Genomic DNA, 15,300 nt, shown 5'->3' with positions numbered 1-15,300 from the left:
ATTTTGTCAAAGAGCGTGTGTGTGTTGTAAACGTGTGTTTGTAAAGTCAATCCCCAAGCAGTGACCTCAGAGTTCCCACGGTTACTCACCAACAACCTTCTTACACACACACACACACACACACACACACACACACACACACACACACACACACACACACACACACACACACACACACACACACACACACACACACACACACAGTTCCAAACTGTCCCTAAATATGTTCCTCTATTGCTCATCATGTGACATCTGGTCAGGAAGACACATTCTGGAATTCCAGAGGGTTTTCCCCAACAGTATTCTTACCCTGAGAACGCCATGGAAACGCTGCGTTAACTTCCTCTGCCTATTCCCTATGAAGTGCACTTCTTTTGACCAGAGTCCCTATACAGGAAATAGGGTGCCATTTGGGGACGTGCACTCTAAATGTTAGGTGTTTATAGGTTTCAAGACAGAATGAACACTGTATAGGTCTGAGGAGGGTTGTAAGCCTGACTGGGGTATAATTCTGCTTCATTAAGACCCAACATTATGGGGAGAGATAGCCCTGAACACTAAGGCATCATGAGAAAGGCCAATGAGTGGGTTCCACAAGGCTTTAGCTTTCAGCTTCCTCTAAACAGACAGATTTCCTCCACTTGAATCAGAGTGAATTAGAGGCAAAACACACTTGGCTTGATTGAGTTGAAAGACAAATGCTGTTGAGTTGTACTGTAGTTACTAAAATAAGTTATTCCGTCCCACACACCCACTGTGAGGAAATGACAGCAGTAACAGTCGCTGTGGGAGCTGTAACCTGAGTTACGAGGAGAAACATTCACTAATCTCCATTCATAAATAACACTGTGCGTTATGTTTTACAACCCTCTACTGAATACCTCATCCACTTCTTCAGATTACAGAACTCTACATTACTAACAGCCCAGTTTCATTAGAGGGAGTTTACGATACAGCTTCCTGGGTTTCAGGACTGACATCATTCTTCACATCCTTTCAATACACTCACACACCATTCATGAACATGACTCCTACATACCAATTCCCTAATTGAGTATTGACAATACTTGACACACTTCCCTGATAATCAATTCCTCCAGAGGGTATGCCCCTCCCCCACCATGCAGCCCATCCAACCCCAGAGAAGGTGGTATCCCCTCCCCCACCATGTGGCCCATCCCCGCCCAGAGAAGGTGGTATCACCCTCCCCCACCATGCGGCCCATCCAACCCCAGAGAAGGTGGTATCCCCCTCCCCCACCATGCGGCCCATCCAACCCCAGAGAAGGTGGTATCCCCCTCCCCCACCATGCGGCCCATCCAACCCCAGAGAAGGTGGTATCCCCCTCCCCCACCATGCGGCCCATCCAACCCCAGAGAAGGTGGTATCCCCCTCCCCCACCATGCAGCCCATCCAACCCCAGAGAAGGTGGTATCCCCCTCCCCCACCATGCAGCCCATCCAAACCCAGAGAAGGTGGTATCCCCCTCCCCCACCATGCAGCCCATCCAACCCCAGAGAAGGTGGTATCCCCCTCCCCCACCATGCGGCCCATCCAAACCCAGAGAAGGTGGTATCCCCCTCCCCCACCATGCAGCCCATCCAACCCCAGAGAAGGTGGTATCCCCCTCCCCCACCATGCGGCCCATCCAAACCCAGAGAAGGTGGTATCCCCCTCCCCCACCATGCGGCCCATCCAAACCCAGAGAAGGTGGTATCCCCCTCCCCCACCATGCGGCCCATCCAAACCCAGAGAAGGTGGTATCCCCCTCCCCCACCATGAGGCCCATCCAACCCCAGAGAAGGTGGCCAAAGCTGGGCGGTGGCACTCAGTCAGTCTGGAGCCAATAAAAACTACTGACCTGGATGGAGTGATGAAAGGATGACCTGAGGGCATGGGGGGATATGGCCCAATCCACAAGACCTGGAAATAGGGACCGGCTATGGCGGCTCGGCACGCTCGTTCTAGATGTTCATTCTACACAGGCATGGGTTACCCTAGACTGGGTTTCTTCAGAGATCTGCCTCTTATCCCAGTCATTCCCCAGACTGTTGGACATACATAAGACCTGGGAATAAGAACAGAATAGAATAGTCTTCTTCAATCTTTTACAGTACAGTCCTCTAGCTACTGATGACATTGGAAGTTTCCAGACATCGGTGACCTGGGTTATATTACACTATTCAGAGATTTGCCACTAGTCCCAGTAATTCACCAGACCATTGGTCTCTGCTAGATGTCAGTCTCTACTGCACCAAGTAACTTAACAGGCTGCTGGGGCTGTGCCAGAGTCCTAGCAGGCTGCTGGGGCTGTGCCAGGGTCCTAGCAGGCTACTGGGGCTGTGCCAGGGTCCTAGCAGGCTACTGGGGCTGTGCCAGGGTCCTAGCAGGCTACTGGGGCTGTGCCAGGGTCCTAGCAGGCTGCTGGGGCTGTGGCAGAGTCCTATGCATGTATCTAGAGAGGTTTCTGTCTTAACGTTCTGAGAGTGCCACTTCCTCCTCAGTAGCCAAGTGATAAGAGTCTGTAGCCACTGCCACACTTCTGAGTTACACAGGTTTATTTCGGACAGGTTTTTAAACCTATGAAGATGTCCAGTGAAAGCAGATACGCCATTTGTTTGACACCACAACACAATACCGACTTGGATGCTCACTATCCCGAACGCTAATCAATTAAAACATCTGAAATTCGCTGCTCTGTTTTGTTTGTTTACGGCGGGTCATTTCATAGGGAACTGTCACTCTAGTATTGTTACATCACCAACATCTAGAGAATAAAGACGTTACCATGGCAGCCCTTCCCAAACCTGGACAAACTCTTAATGTATGCCTCTGAGTCGTGCTACACAGCCACTTACCAGAGCTGAACGTCCCATTTAGAAGAGGAACAGCCCAAACACATCAGAGAGGAACAGCCCATTATCTCTCCATCAGACCAACAGGGTGGGACCATGCAGACAGCAGCACAATAATCACTTACAGTCGGGGGCCTCATTGTAATGGAGCATGTTGCACTTTCAAGAAATGCTCATTTTCGATGAATCATTGGTAGCCAAATAGATGTTCTATATTTAGAAGTCTGTCTAGGATAAATTGTCATGGCGTACAAAACAGGCCTTTCTGTTGGCTAGACTGATGTCCAGAGTATATAGGCCAGAGCCAGACTAAATATAGACCCCAGTGTGAGCTGGTTACTCCTCTCTCTCACCTCACACCTCCACCCACACAGAGGTGTGTGTTGTGAACCAACCCTGTGGTGTGAATGGACGCCGTAGTGTTAAACCATAGTGCTGCCATCACCTCCAACCATCAGCGCTCACCTAACGTGTGTGTGTGTGTGTGGTCATCAGCATTGCATGCTCGTGTCACACCTCCCACACGGACAACAGAGGGGAGGCAGCGTGTTCTATGTGTCACACCTCCCACACGGACAACAGAGGGGAGGCAGCGTGTTCTATGTGTCACACCTCCCACACGGACAACAGAGGGGAGGCAGCGTGTTCTATGTGTCACACCTCCCACACGTACAACAGAGGGGAGGCAGCGTGTTCTATGTGTCACACCTCCCACACGGACAACAGAGGGGAGGCAGCGTGTTCTATGGAATGCTGCTCTCTCCTCTCAGTCAAGATCCAAGAGAGACAGTTAGGGACATGTTTCTACTAGGTGATGGTTGAGTTTCAAATAGCAGCCTGTTCCCTATATAGTGCACTACTTCTGACCAGAGCCCGATGGGGCCTAGTGCACCCTATGGGCGATCCTGCATGGGTTAAAAATATAAGCCTGAAAGCTTAACAAAGTTTGATCAACTATGGCTTGTTGTTACAAAAGGTGTTGTTTGTAAGGTCAAAAGTAGTGCACTAAAACGGGGGAATAGGGTGCTATTTGTGACGTATACTCCATGTGCTGTGACCTCTGTCCTGTTACTGAGCTGCTATTTAAACACTGACAAGAACTGCAGGTGACCAATCTTCCAACACACCACCAGGAAGAAGGAAAACAATTACAGAGGGACGGGGTCAGGGGAGGGCGGAAGAGAGGGACGGGGTCAGGGGAGGGCGGAAGAGAGGGACGGGGTCAGGGGAGGGAGAGAGGGAGAGAGAGAGGGACGGAGTCAGGGGAGGGACGGGGTCAGGGAGAGAGGGAGGGAAGGAAGAAGAGAGGGACAGGGTCAGGAGCGGAGGAAGAGAGGGACAGCAGTGGCGTCTTCCGTGGTGTCCTCACACGAAAACCATTCTTGTTTAGTTTTTTACGTATCGTAGACTCGTCAACAGAGATGTTAGCATGATCAGAGATTTCTGTAAGTCTTTAGTTGACACTCTAGGATTCTTCTTAACCTCATTGAGCATTCTGCGCTGTGCTCTTCCAGTCATCTTTGCAGGACGGCCACTCCTAGGGAGAGTGGAAACATTGCTGAACTTTCTCCATTTATAGACAAATTTGTCTTACCGTGGTCTGATGAACATCGGCGCTTTAAGAGATCTTTTTGTAACCCTTTCCAGCTTTATGCAAGTCAAAATTCTTAATCTTAGGTCTTTCAGAGATCGCTTTTGTTTGGGGCATGGACCACATCAGGCAATGCTTCCAGTGAAAAGGGTTGCAAAGGGTCGGAAACTTTCCGGTGAACTTCCCCGGAAATTTCCATGGGAAGTTAAGCCCTGGAATTTGGGGTATTTTGCTTAAATTCAACAACAAAAAAGTTAGCTTATAACAGTGAGCCTTTTATTGTGGGATACACAAGGCAATTATAGGTCTTGTGGCATATTTTGGTTAAACTATCCCCAATTCAATGGAATTGCAACCCTCTGCATGTACAGTGCACTCTTCCATCACATGCACAGTGCACTCTTCCATCACATGTACAGCTGATTCTCAAGACCTTGCACACGAATGAGATGCTATTGAGCCCACACTACCACACTGTCTGAGCCAACAACTACATGCTTTCTGGTAAGTTTTGATAACAATACTGGGTGGGGTGAATATATTTTATATGACATACATGATTTTTTGTTAATCTCTCTTGGGTAGGGGGCAGTATTTTCACGGGCGGATGAAAAATGTACCCAAATTAAACGGCCTACTACTCGGGCCCAGGAACTAGAATATGCATATTATTAGTAGATTTGGATAGAAAACACTGAAGTTTCTAAAACTGTTTGAATGATGTCTGTGAGTATAACAGAACTCATATGGCAGGCAAAAACTTGAGAAAATCCAACCAGGAAGTGGAGGATCTGAGGCTGTAGTTTTTTCAAGTGATTGCCTATCCAACACACAGTGACTTAGGGTTCATTTTGCACTTCCTAAGGCTTCCACTAGATGTCAAGTCTTTAGAAAGTTGTTTGAGGCGTCTATGGTGAACAGAGAGCCAACAAAGGAAGTTGGAAGTTGTTGACTCAGGAAAGCACACGAGTTCATTGGCACGCGTTCACGTGAGGGGTAGTTGTGTTCCAAAACATTTTTCAAGACATTGGAATCGTCCGGTTGGAATAGTATTGAAGTTCTAAGTTAAAAAGGCCCTAAAGATTGATGCTATACAATGTTTGACATGTTTGAACGAACATAAATATAACTTTTTTTGACTTTTCGTCGTGACATTTTGGCCGCGCTTACTACACTTGGAGTAGCTTTCTGAACGCGCAAACAACAAGGAGGTATTTGGACATAAATTATGGACTTTATCGAACAAAACAACATTTATTGTGGACCTGGGATTCCTGGAAGTGCCTTCTGATGAAGATCAAAGGTAAGTGAATATTTCTAATGCTATTTATGATTTTAGATAACTCCAAAATGGTCGGTATCTGTATTGCTTGATGTCTTTTTCTGAGCACAGTACTCAGATTATTGCAAAGTGTGCTTTCCCCGTGAAGCTTTTTTGAAATCTGTCACAGCGTTTGCATAAAGGAGATGTTCATCTATAATTCTTTGAATAACAGTTTAATATTTTATCAACGTTTATGATGAGTATTTTTGTAAATTGTTGTGCTGATTCACCGGAAGTATTGGAGGCAAATTATATTTTCTGAACATCACGCGCCAATGTAAAATGCTGTTTTTGGATATACTTGATTGAACAAAAAATGCATGTATTGTGAAACATGATGTCCTAGGAGTGTCATCTGATGAAGATCGTCAAAGGTTAGTGCATAATTTTAGCTGGTTTTCGTGACGCCTGTTCTTGCTAGGAAAATGGATGTGTGGTTTTTCTTGGGTTGGTACTGTCCTAACATAATCTAACTTTATGCTTTCACCGTAAAGCCTTTTTGAAATCGGACAATGTGGTTACATTAAGGAGACATGTATCTTTAAAATGGTGTAATGTTTGAGAACTTTGAATTATGACATTTTGTGGTTTTGAATTTGTCGCTCTGATTTTTCACTGGCTGTTGAATAGTGTGAACCGTGGGTCCCCAAGAGAGGTTAACTAGTAAATAGTAGCCTACAGCTAAGTGTGTTTAAATAATTTCTAACTTGTTAACAATTTCTGCTACTTCGTTTTTGCTACCATGTGGGTTTTAGCTTGCTTGAGCCTGCTAACTGAGGAGTGTTAATTCACCTGTTCCATACATGTTTCATTTTTTTAACATTCATCTTACAAAGGAGTTGTTTAATCTAACTGCTATTTATCTGTACGTGTAGTTGTATGTGGGGTTTTTTTCTTCCTCTTTTTTTCCTAATCTTTACAAGAAAATACCACGGGCACAATCTGATGTGTGGAGACATTTCACTGCAGATAATGTAGAAGGAAAAGCTGTGTACATTTGCAAATACTGTGCCAAATCATATGTGAAGAATGCAACAAAGATGAAGCATAATCTGGGCAAGTACATAAAGTTCCCTCAGCGCTCATAATCTCTGACAAAAGACCCTCTACTTCTATTCGAGGTGAAAATTACGAATCAGACTCCTTCTCAATAGCAACAGCTCATGGTCCTCCTGGAATCACACGTTTTTTTGACTCAATGGAAGAACGTAGTCAGAGAAATGATGAATGTCTTGCTCGAGATGTGTATGCAACTGGTTCACCTCTGATGCTCACAGGCAGTGTGAATTGGAAGAGATTTCTGAATGTTCTTCACCCAGCATACATCCCCCCAACCAGACATGCTTTATCTACTCATTTTCTGGATGCAGAGGTCAAGTGAAGGTCAAGCAAATAATAGCGAAAGCAGACTATTGCAATCATCTCTGATGGGTGGTCGAATGTTCGTGGGCAAGGAATAACTACATCTCCACCCCTCAACCAGTATTCTACAAGAGCACAGACACAAGGGACAACAGACACACCAGTCTCTACATTGCAGATGAGCTGAAGGCAGTCATTAATGACCTTGGACCACAGAAGGTATTTGCACTGGTGACAGACAATGCTGCGAACATGAAGGCTGCTTGGTCTAAAGTGGACGAGTCCTACCCTCACATCACAGCACTTTGAGATAGCTGATGTAAGAAGAGCTATATCAATACATTTGATTACACCCATTGGCTGTGCTGCTCATGCATTGAATCTGCACCTCATCGACATCATGACACTGATAACAATGGATACACTCTACAAGAGAGCCAAGGAAATGGTTAGGTATGTGAAGGATCATCAAGTTATAGCAGCAATCTACCTCACCAAGCAAAGTGAGAAGAATAAGAGCACCACATTGAAGCTGCCCAGCAACACCTGTTGGGGTGGTGTTGTCATCATGTTTGACAGTCTCCTGGAGGGGAAGGAGTCTCCAAGAAATGGCCATATCACAGTCTGCCAATATGGACAGCCCCATCAAGAGGATCCTCCTGGATGATGTATTTTGGGAGAGAGTGGTAAGCAGCCTGAAACCTATAGCAGTACCCATTCAACAGATTGAGGGAGACAATGCCATCCTGTCTGATGTTCAGACTCTGCTTGCAGATGTAAGAGAATAAATCCATACTGCCCTACCCACTTCACTGTTGCTCCAAGCAGAGGAAACTGCAGTTCTGAAATACATCAAAAAGCGTGAAGACTTCTGCCTGAAGCCCATACACGCCGCAGCGTACATGTTGGACCCCAAGTATGCTAGCAAGAGCATCCTGTCTGGTGCAGAGATCAACAACGCCTATGGTGTCATCACTACCGTGTCTCGCCACCTTGGCCTGGATGAGGGCAAGGTTCTTGGCAGTCTGGCGAAGTACACTTCCAAGCAAGGGCTTTGCAGTCGTGCCAACATATCTCATCAGCCACCTGGTGGAAGGGACTTTGTGGATCTGAAGCTCTTTCCCCTGTTGCCTCCATCATCCTCCAAATCCCACCAACATCAGCCACCTCAGAGCTCAGCTGGTCCTTGTTTGGGAACACACACACACCGAAGCACGCAACAGGCTGACCAATACAAGGGTTGAAAAATTGGTGGCCATCCGGGCAAATTTTAGGCTTTTTGAGCCTGACAACAAGCCATCCTCAACAAGGTTGGAAAGTGACAGTGAAGATGAGGCCTCAGAGTCTGATGTTCAAGAGGTGGACATTGAGGAGGTCCAGGGAGAAGACATGGAAGAGTCAACTCATTTATTTAAAGTTCAATTTGTAACTAAATGTTGATATTTGATTTATATTGGAAGTATTTAATAATTTGCAATTATGTCTACTTATGATAAGGGAAAAGGTTTGTTTGTCTCTATATGGTAAGGTAAATATATCCAATGCAAAAAACACCTACATTTAAATGGTATAAATATTATTTTGCATACATTTCCATTAATTCCCACAGAAAGTTTCCACCTCTGAATATTCCCCAAAATGTGCAACCCTACTAGTGAATAGGGCAGGACATCTCCAATCTCGTCTCATTGATTGGACTCCAGGTTAGCTGACTCCTGACTCCAATGATCTTTTGGAGAAGTCATTAGCTTAGGGATTCACATACTTTTCCAACGTACACTGTGAATGTTTAAATGATGTACTATTCAATATAGACAACAAAAATAATTTGTGTGTTATTAGTTTAAGCACATTGTGTTTGTCTATTGTTGTGACATAGATGAAGATCAGATCAAATCTGATGACCAATTAATGCAGAAATCTAGGTAATTCCAAACGGTTTATACATACTTGTTCTTGCCACTGTACATACACAGGCATTATATTCAACTAACAATCCACAACTGCCACCAGTTTGGCGACCAATACATTTACAACAAAGATATAGTAGGATAAATAAACGTGTTTAAAGAAAACAAAAAGGATATTTCATGCTGAAACCCTCATTAAATACCAATGATATTCACCAAGTTGATGGTTTGTATTCAGCATGATTTACAGCTTTGTCGTGCTATTTTTTTTAATTCTTATATCTTTGAATATTTGACATGCGATATACCACACAGAGGGCCTGAGATAATTACACACATCTGTGAAAATCTGAAGGACCCAAAAGGGACTAGATGTCTTGTGAAAAAATTACATAAAATCCTTGAACGTTACCAAAATGCTGGTAGTTTACTGGTAAACATTGACATTTTCCAGTAATATATCCTCCCTTTCCAACCGTTGCACAGAGTGACGTAACGGCACTCAGCGCGGCATCTAGAAGTAAACAGGCAGAGGCCTTCAGAGGGGACACCTCCCTCCATGGCATCTAGAAGTAAACAGGCAGAGGCCTTCAGAGGGGACACCTCCCTCCATGGCATCTAGAAGTAAACAGGTAGAGGCCTTCAGAGGGGACACCTCCCTCCATGGCATCTAGAAGTAAACAGGTAGAGGCCTTCAGAGGGGACACCTCCCTCCATGGCATCTAGAAGTAAACAGGCAGAGGCCTTCAGAGGGGACACCTCCCTCCATGGCATCTAGAAGTAAACAGGTAGAGGCCTTCAGAGGGGACACCTCCCTCCATGGCATCTAGAAGTAAACAGGCAGAGGCCTTCAGAGGGGACACCTCCCTCCATGGCATCTAGAAGTAAACAGGCAGAGGCCTTCTGAGGGGACACCTCTCTCCATGGCATCTAGAAGTAAACAGGCAGAGGCCTTCAGAGGGGACACCTCCCTCCATGGCATCTAGAAGTAAACAGGTAGAGGCCTTCAGAGGGGACACCTCCCTCCATGGCATCTAGAAGTAAACAGGTAGAGGCCTTCAGAGGGGACACCTCCCTCCATGGCATCTAGAAGTAAACAGGCAGAGGCCTTCAGAGGGGACACCTCCCTCCATGGCATCTAGAAGTAAACAGGTAGAGGCCTTCAGAGGGGACACCTCCCTCCATGGCATCTAGAAGTAAACAGGTAGAGGCCTTCAGAGGGGACACCTCCCTCCATGGCATCTAGAAGTAAACAGGCAGAGGCTTTCAGAGGGGACACCTCCCACCATGGCATTTAGAAGACTTACTACACAGCCTAAAGAGAGTGGGCACAGTGAGGGAGATTAGAACAGAGTGGAACTCCGGAACATTCAAGGAATATTAAAATGCATTCTAATTCTCAGGCATCTAAAATTATACACTTGGAGGTTTTATCAGAAGTAAGATATGGGGGGGATTGTTAAGTTTTCCTCCTTAAAATTACTGCTGTCCTCAGTTCCTAAACCACAAGGCTTGGCCTTCCAGTTCACCAGCTGGACCAAAGACTTGACCTGATTGGTTGGACTAATTGGTGAACATCTGAGACACACGTCCATGGCTGTTGAACTGTGTTCTGCATTGCACAGCGCTAAAGGAATGTTCCTAATTACACTAGAAAGATAAGTTAACGACATCAGTTAGCTTTACATGGCAATTACTGGTGACACACTGTGGCGGTACAGGGGAGTGTGTGTGTGTGTATAAAGGTCTGAGCCCACAGGAAGGGCAGGGGGAGTAGGAGTCTCCCATCTCAACAGAAAATAACACACACACACACACACACACACACAATCAATCCATACTCTAAACAAATAAACAGACACAAATCTAAACCAACCAGCAGCAATAAGGTTTTAATAACGAGGTACTGTACTTCTAACCTGTACTGCTAAACTGTACTGTGAGTGCTTCCTGACCTTTCACCTGTGCTTTAGATGCATCAGAATGTTGCCACTCATCTGTACAGCACGAGCAGAGGACCGTGTAATGGCGAGAGCGAGCAGAGGACCGTGTAATGGCGAGAGCGAGCAGAGGACCGTGTAATGGCGAGAGCGAGCAGAGGACCGTGTAATGGCGAGAGCGAGCAGAGGACCGTGTAATGGCGAGAGCGAGCAGAGGACCGTGTAATGGCGAGAGAGAGCAGAGGACCGTTTAATGATGAGAGAGAGCAGAGGACCGTATAATGAGAGAGAGTGTAGAGGACCGTATAATGAGAGAGAGTGTAGAGGACCGTATAATGATGAGAGAGTGTAGAGGACCGTATAATGATGAGAGAGTGTAGAGGACCGTATAATGATGAGAGAGTGTAGAGGACCGTATAATGATGAGAGAGTGTAGAGGACCGTATAATGATGAGAGAGTGTAGAGGACCGTATAATGATGAGAGAGTGTAGAGGACCGTATAATGATGAGAGAGTGTAGAGGACCGTATAATGATGAGAGAGTGTAGAGGACCGTATAATGATGAGAGAGTGTAGAGGACCGTATAATGATGAGAGAGTGTAGAGGACCGTATAATGATGAGAGAGTGTAGAGGACCATATAATGATGAGAGAGTGTAGAGGACCGTATAATGATGAGAGAGTGCAGAGGACTGTATAATGATGAGAGAGCAGAGGACTGTATAATGATGAGAGGGCAGAGGACTGTATAATGATGAGAGAGCAGAGGACTGTATAATGATGAGAGGGCAGAGGACTGTATAATGATGAGAGAGCAGAGGACTGTATAATGATGAGAGGGCAGAGGACTGTATAATGAGTCGGACATCCTCAGGACCCCAGATAGCAGGGGGTTGCTGAATAAACATTTCCTCTGGCTTGTGAACAAACTCTACTAATCACGTTAGTATGCCTGCCCCCCCCCCACACACACACTTATTATCAGGCCTGAAACAAGAGGGTCCCAGGAACAAACACAGTATTCACAGTGACATTTGAGACTCACCAAACCCCCTTGGAATATAGATGTTGGGGCAACATAACAGGGGTTACATACAGTTTGCAGTGAACTAATGAACCAAAGCTCAAAGGTTAGCTCCTGTGCACAAATCATGGACCTAGTTAGTTAAGTTTAGTTTAGTTTAGTTACAGACCCTTAGAACTGTGTGCCAAAAGCAAGAGAGGACAATACAGTCAAATGATGTCTTAATCCTAAACAACACCCTATTCCCTAGCAGGATCTTATGTAGAGCACTATAGTGGACAGGGTGTCAGTTGGGATACAAACTATAGAGGGCAGGGTGTCAGTTGGGATACAGACTATAGAGGACAGTGTGTCAGCTGGGATACAGACTATAGAGGACAGGGTGTCAGTTGGGATACAGACTATAGAGGACAGTGTGTCAGTTGGGATGTAGACTATAGAGGACAGTGTGTCAGCTGGGATACAGACTATAGAGGACAGGGTGTCAGTTGGGATGTAGACTATAGAGGACAGAGAGGACGGGGTGTCAGCTGGGATACAGACTATAGAGGACAGTGTGTCAGTTGGGATACAGACTAGAGAGGACAGTGTGTCAGCTGGGATACAGACTATAGAGGACAGAAAGGACAGGGTGTCAGCTGGGATACAGACTATAGAGGACAGTGTGTCAGTTGGGATACAGACTGTAGAGGACAGGGTGTCAGTTGGGATACAGACTATAGAGGGCAGGGTGTCAGTTGGGATACAGACTATAGAGGGCAGGGTGTCAGCTGGGATACAACCTGTCAGAACAGTAAACAGTCAGGATCAGAGGAGGGATACAACCTGCCAGAACAGTAAACAGTCAGGATCAGAGGAGGGGAACCAATGATAAAGATGGATCCATTCCAACCTCAAAGCGTCCCTGGTCGCTGAAAGACCTACTTCTAAGTGTTGAACTGGCAACATCAGTCACCCAAACTACAGGGTACAACCCTTCACCACATACTCAGCATCATTCAGCTCAGTGTCGCAGTCCGCAGAGACATTCCTAGGAGAAAATAACACTGTTGGAATTTCCTGGAACGTCAACCCCCCATACATACACACACACACACACACACACACGCACGCACACACACACACACACACACGCACACACACACGTTCTATGACAGAGTTCGGTTTAAAGCAGGATGCATGGCCTCCCCCCCCCCCCCCCCCCACAACACAGTGCTGTGGTGAAAGACAGAACACAGTGCTGTGGTGAAAGAGAACACAGTGCTGTGGTGAAAGACAGAACACAGCGGTTCACAGCTACCACACAGGAAAACAGACAAATGAAAAGATCCATTCATTTCATGACAATTGAAACGTTTGATTTATCCACCAATATTCTTGATTCAACAAAACGGTAGAAACCTGAGTGAAACTTGGGGTAGGCTACTACCTAAATTTGTCCAATGAGAAATGGTTGGTTTGGTTGAATTTTCCGTTGCACATTTTTTTTATAAAGTTTAGCCCTAATAACCACAACCCCCCATGGTCCATTATAACAGGAGGACCAGAGGTCTGTGTCCCAAATGGCTCCCTATCCGTCCCTATGGGCCCTGGTCAGAAATAGTGCACTGTATAGTGACTATGGTGCCATTTGGAACACAGGAAGTAGAGGACTTCAAGCCAATGAGCTGATCTGAGGCCATGACTGACAGCCATGCCCAGTGACACAGATCTGGTTGCCATGTCAACAGTCTCTGGCTGGGAGGGTAATGGTTTGGGAGAATGGGATGCGCATTGACCAGTGTACCAGCGCATACGCGCACACACACACGACGAGAGGCTAAACAGTAGGTGAACTGTCTGCTACGAAGTGTGTGTGTGTGTGTGTGTGTGTGTGTGTGTGTGTGTGTGTGTGTGTGTACGTACACAGTTTTGAACTTAACAGGGTCAGTTTGTCCATTCTGTCACCAGCAGTGCCACTTTATCTAATGTCTGCTGGTTAATGATTGAACACTTCTCTGGTCTGAGATCCAAACTCACCTCTCCCAATGCTGCAGAGTGAGTTGGCAAAAATGCATTTTCTCCCATTCTGTCAAATGCATGTTCTTTAAGAAAGTGCTCTGGTGCAACCAATTAGTAGTTAGGCTATCAAAGAGGACGTTGTTCGTGGACATGGTATGATGGAGTACATCAGAAAAGATTTCACCGGAGTCACCATCATCATAGATTTAGGCCACCATGCTCCCCTAGTCTAGACAACCTATCCAGGAGCTAAACCACTGCCTTCAATACAACCGATACTTTTCTTTTTACCATAATAAAAAGTGAGTCGCCCCATATTTCCTTGAATTCCTTTAAGCTACACAACTTCTAAGTGAATCAGTCGAATATAAAGTTAAGAAATATGAAAATAATAAGTCCACTGAAAGCAGAGTTATAACAGAAAACCTAAAACAATCTTATTGTATTGATTTCAAAACGCAAAGCAAATGATCATGAAGCCAGACACAGAAAAGGCAACAAAGTAACACGAGCCTATTTCTACTGACTACCGTCATTTTTGCAACATCGTTGCATTCAATAAACAGGCACCCGGCAGCGCCCAAAACCACTGCATGTTGCAATGGTCTGTTCTTTGTAATGTGGGGAATAGTCTACACTCGACAGAAAGGGGATAACTACTCCAATGAAGCTGTTAAAAAGAGAATCATGAAATAACCCTAGTTAAACCAGTTTCAACACGGCGGAGGATCACTGACTAGGGAACAATAAGTAGCCTGGTTGATGATTACAAAAGCCTCTCCCCTCCCAATATTCACCCCCCGTGGTCCCCCCATCTGCGCTCCTGTCTGTTTGTAAGCTACATGCACTATGATCAAGACGGAATAAAATATCCACAATTAAGTATTTTTTTATGGATCTAATTTAAAGCGCATGCATAGGCCACCCGGAACTCACCGTGAAAAGCATCCCATTCACAAGGCGTTGATCCGCGTGACAGTTTCAACGGGTCCCCAGGTTCAAGACAAGGGCGCGTTCATCACACAACAACGTTGTCTGTAGGCTTGTCTTGTAGTAGGCTAGGATCCGCTCAACAACGGGACCAGGCAAAATGTAGAGAATATATATCCTATCAACTCTTCCAAAATCCCAATTCTATTATTTTTATTTGGAAACAAAACAACACCAAAATAAGATAGTGAAGTTGATTTCCAGAGTAAAATAGTAGCTATGATGTGTCCTCTGTGCTTCTGTCAGGGGTGGCTGTACACCGGTGCAACGTTCATCACGTTTCCACTCCTTTCGTGAGTCTGA

General features: G+C 45.6%; 1 protein-coding gene across 2 annotated transcripts in view; it reads right to left on the bottom strand.

The window, feature by feature from the left end:
* LOC106602028 (cdc42 effector protein 4) overlaps positions 1 to 15,300 on the bottom strand; it is a 42,201-nt gene extending 26,901 nt beyond the window's left edge. The window contains exons 1-2 of one of the 2 annotated variants that reach the window (XM_014194474.3): positions 14,944 to 15,300; positions 1,862 to 2,068 (exon numbers count right to left, since the gene is read on the bottom strand). The gene's annotated coding sequence lies outside the window, so the exon portion shown is untranslated. The remainder of the gene's footprint in view (positions 1 to 1,861; positions 2,069 to 14,943) is intronic. The other variant, XM_014194477.3, reaches the window with a different exon arrangement.

Source organism: Salmo salar, chromosome 03 (genome assembly GCF_965601325.2).
Source record: "Salmo salar chromosome 03, fSalSal1, whole genome shotgun sequence".
Taxonomy (NCBI): Eukaryota; Metazoa; Chordata; class Actinopteri; order Salmoniformes; family Salmonidae; genus Salmo; species Salmo salar.
The sequence above is the reverse complement of the archived record's forward strand: the minus strand, read 5'-3'. Positions and strand labels throughout refer to the sequence as shown.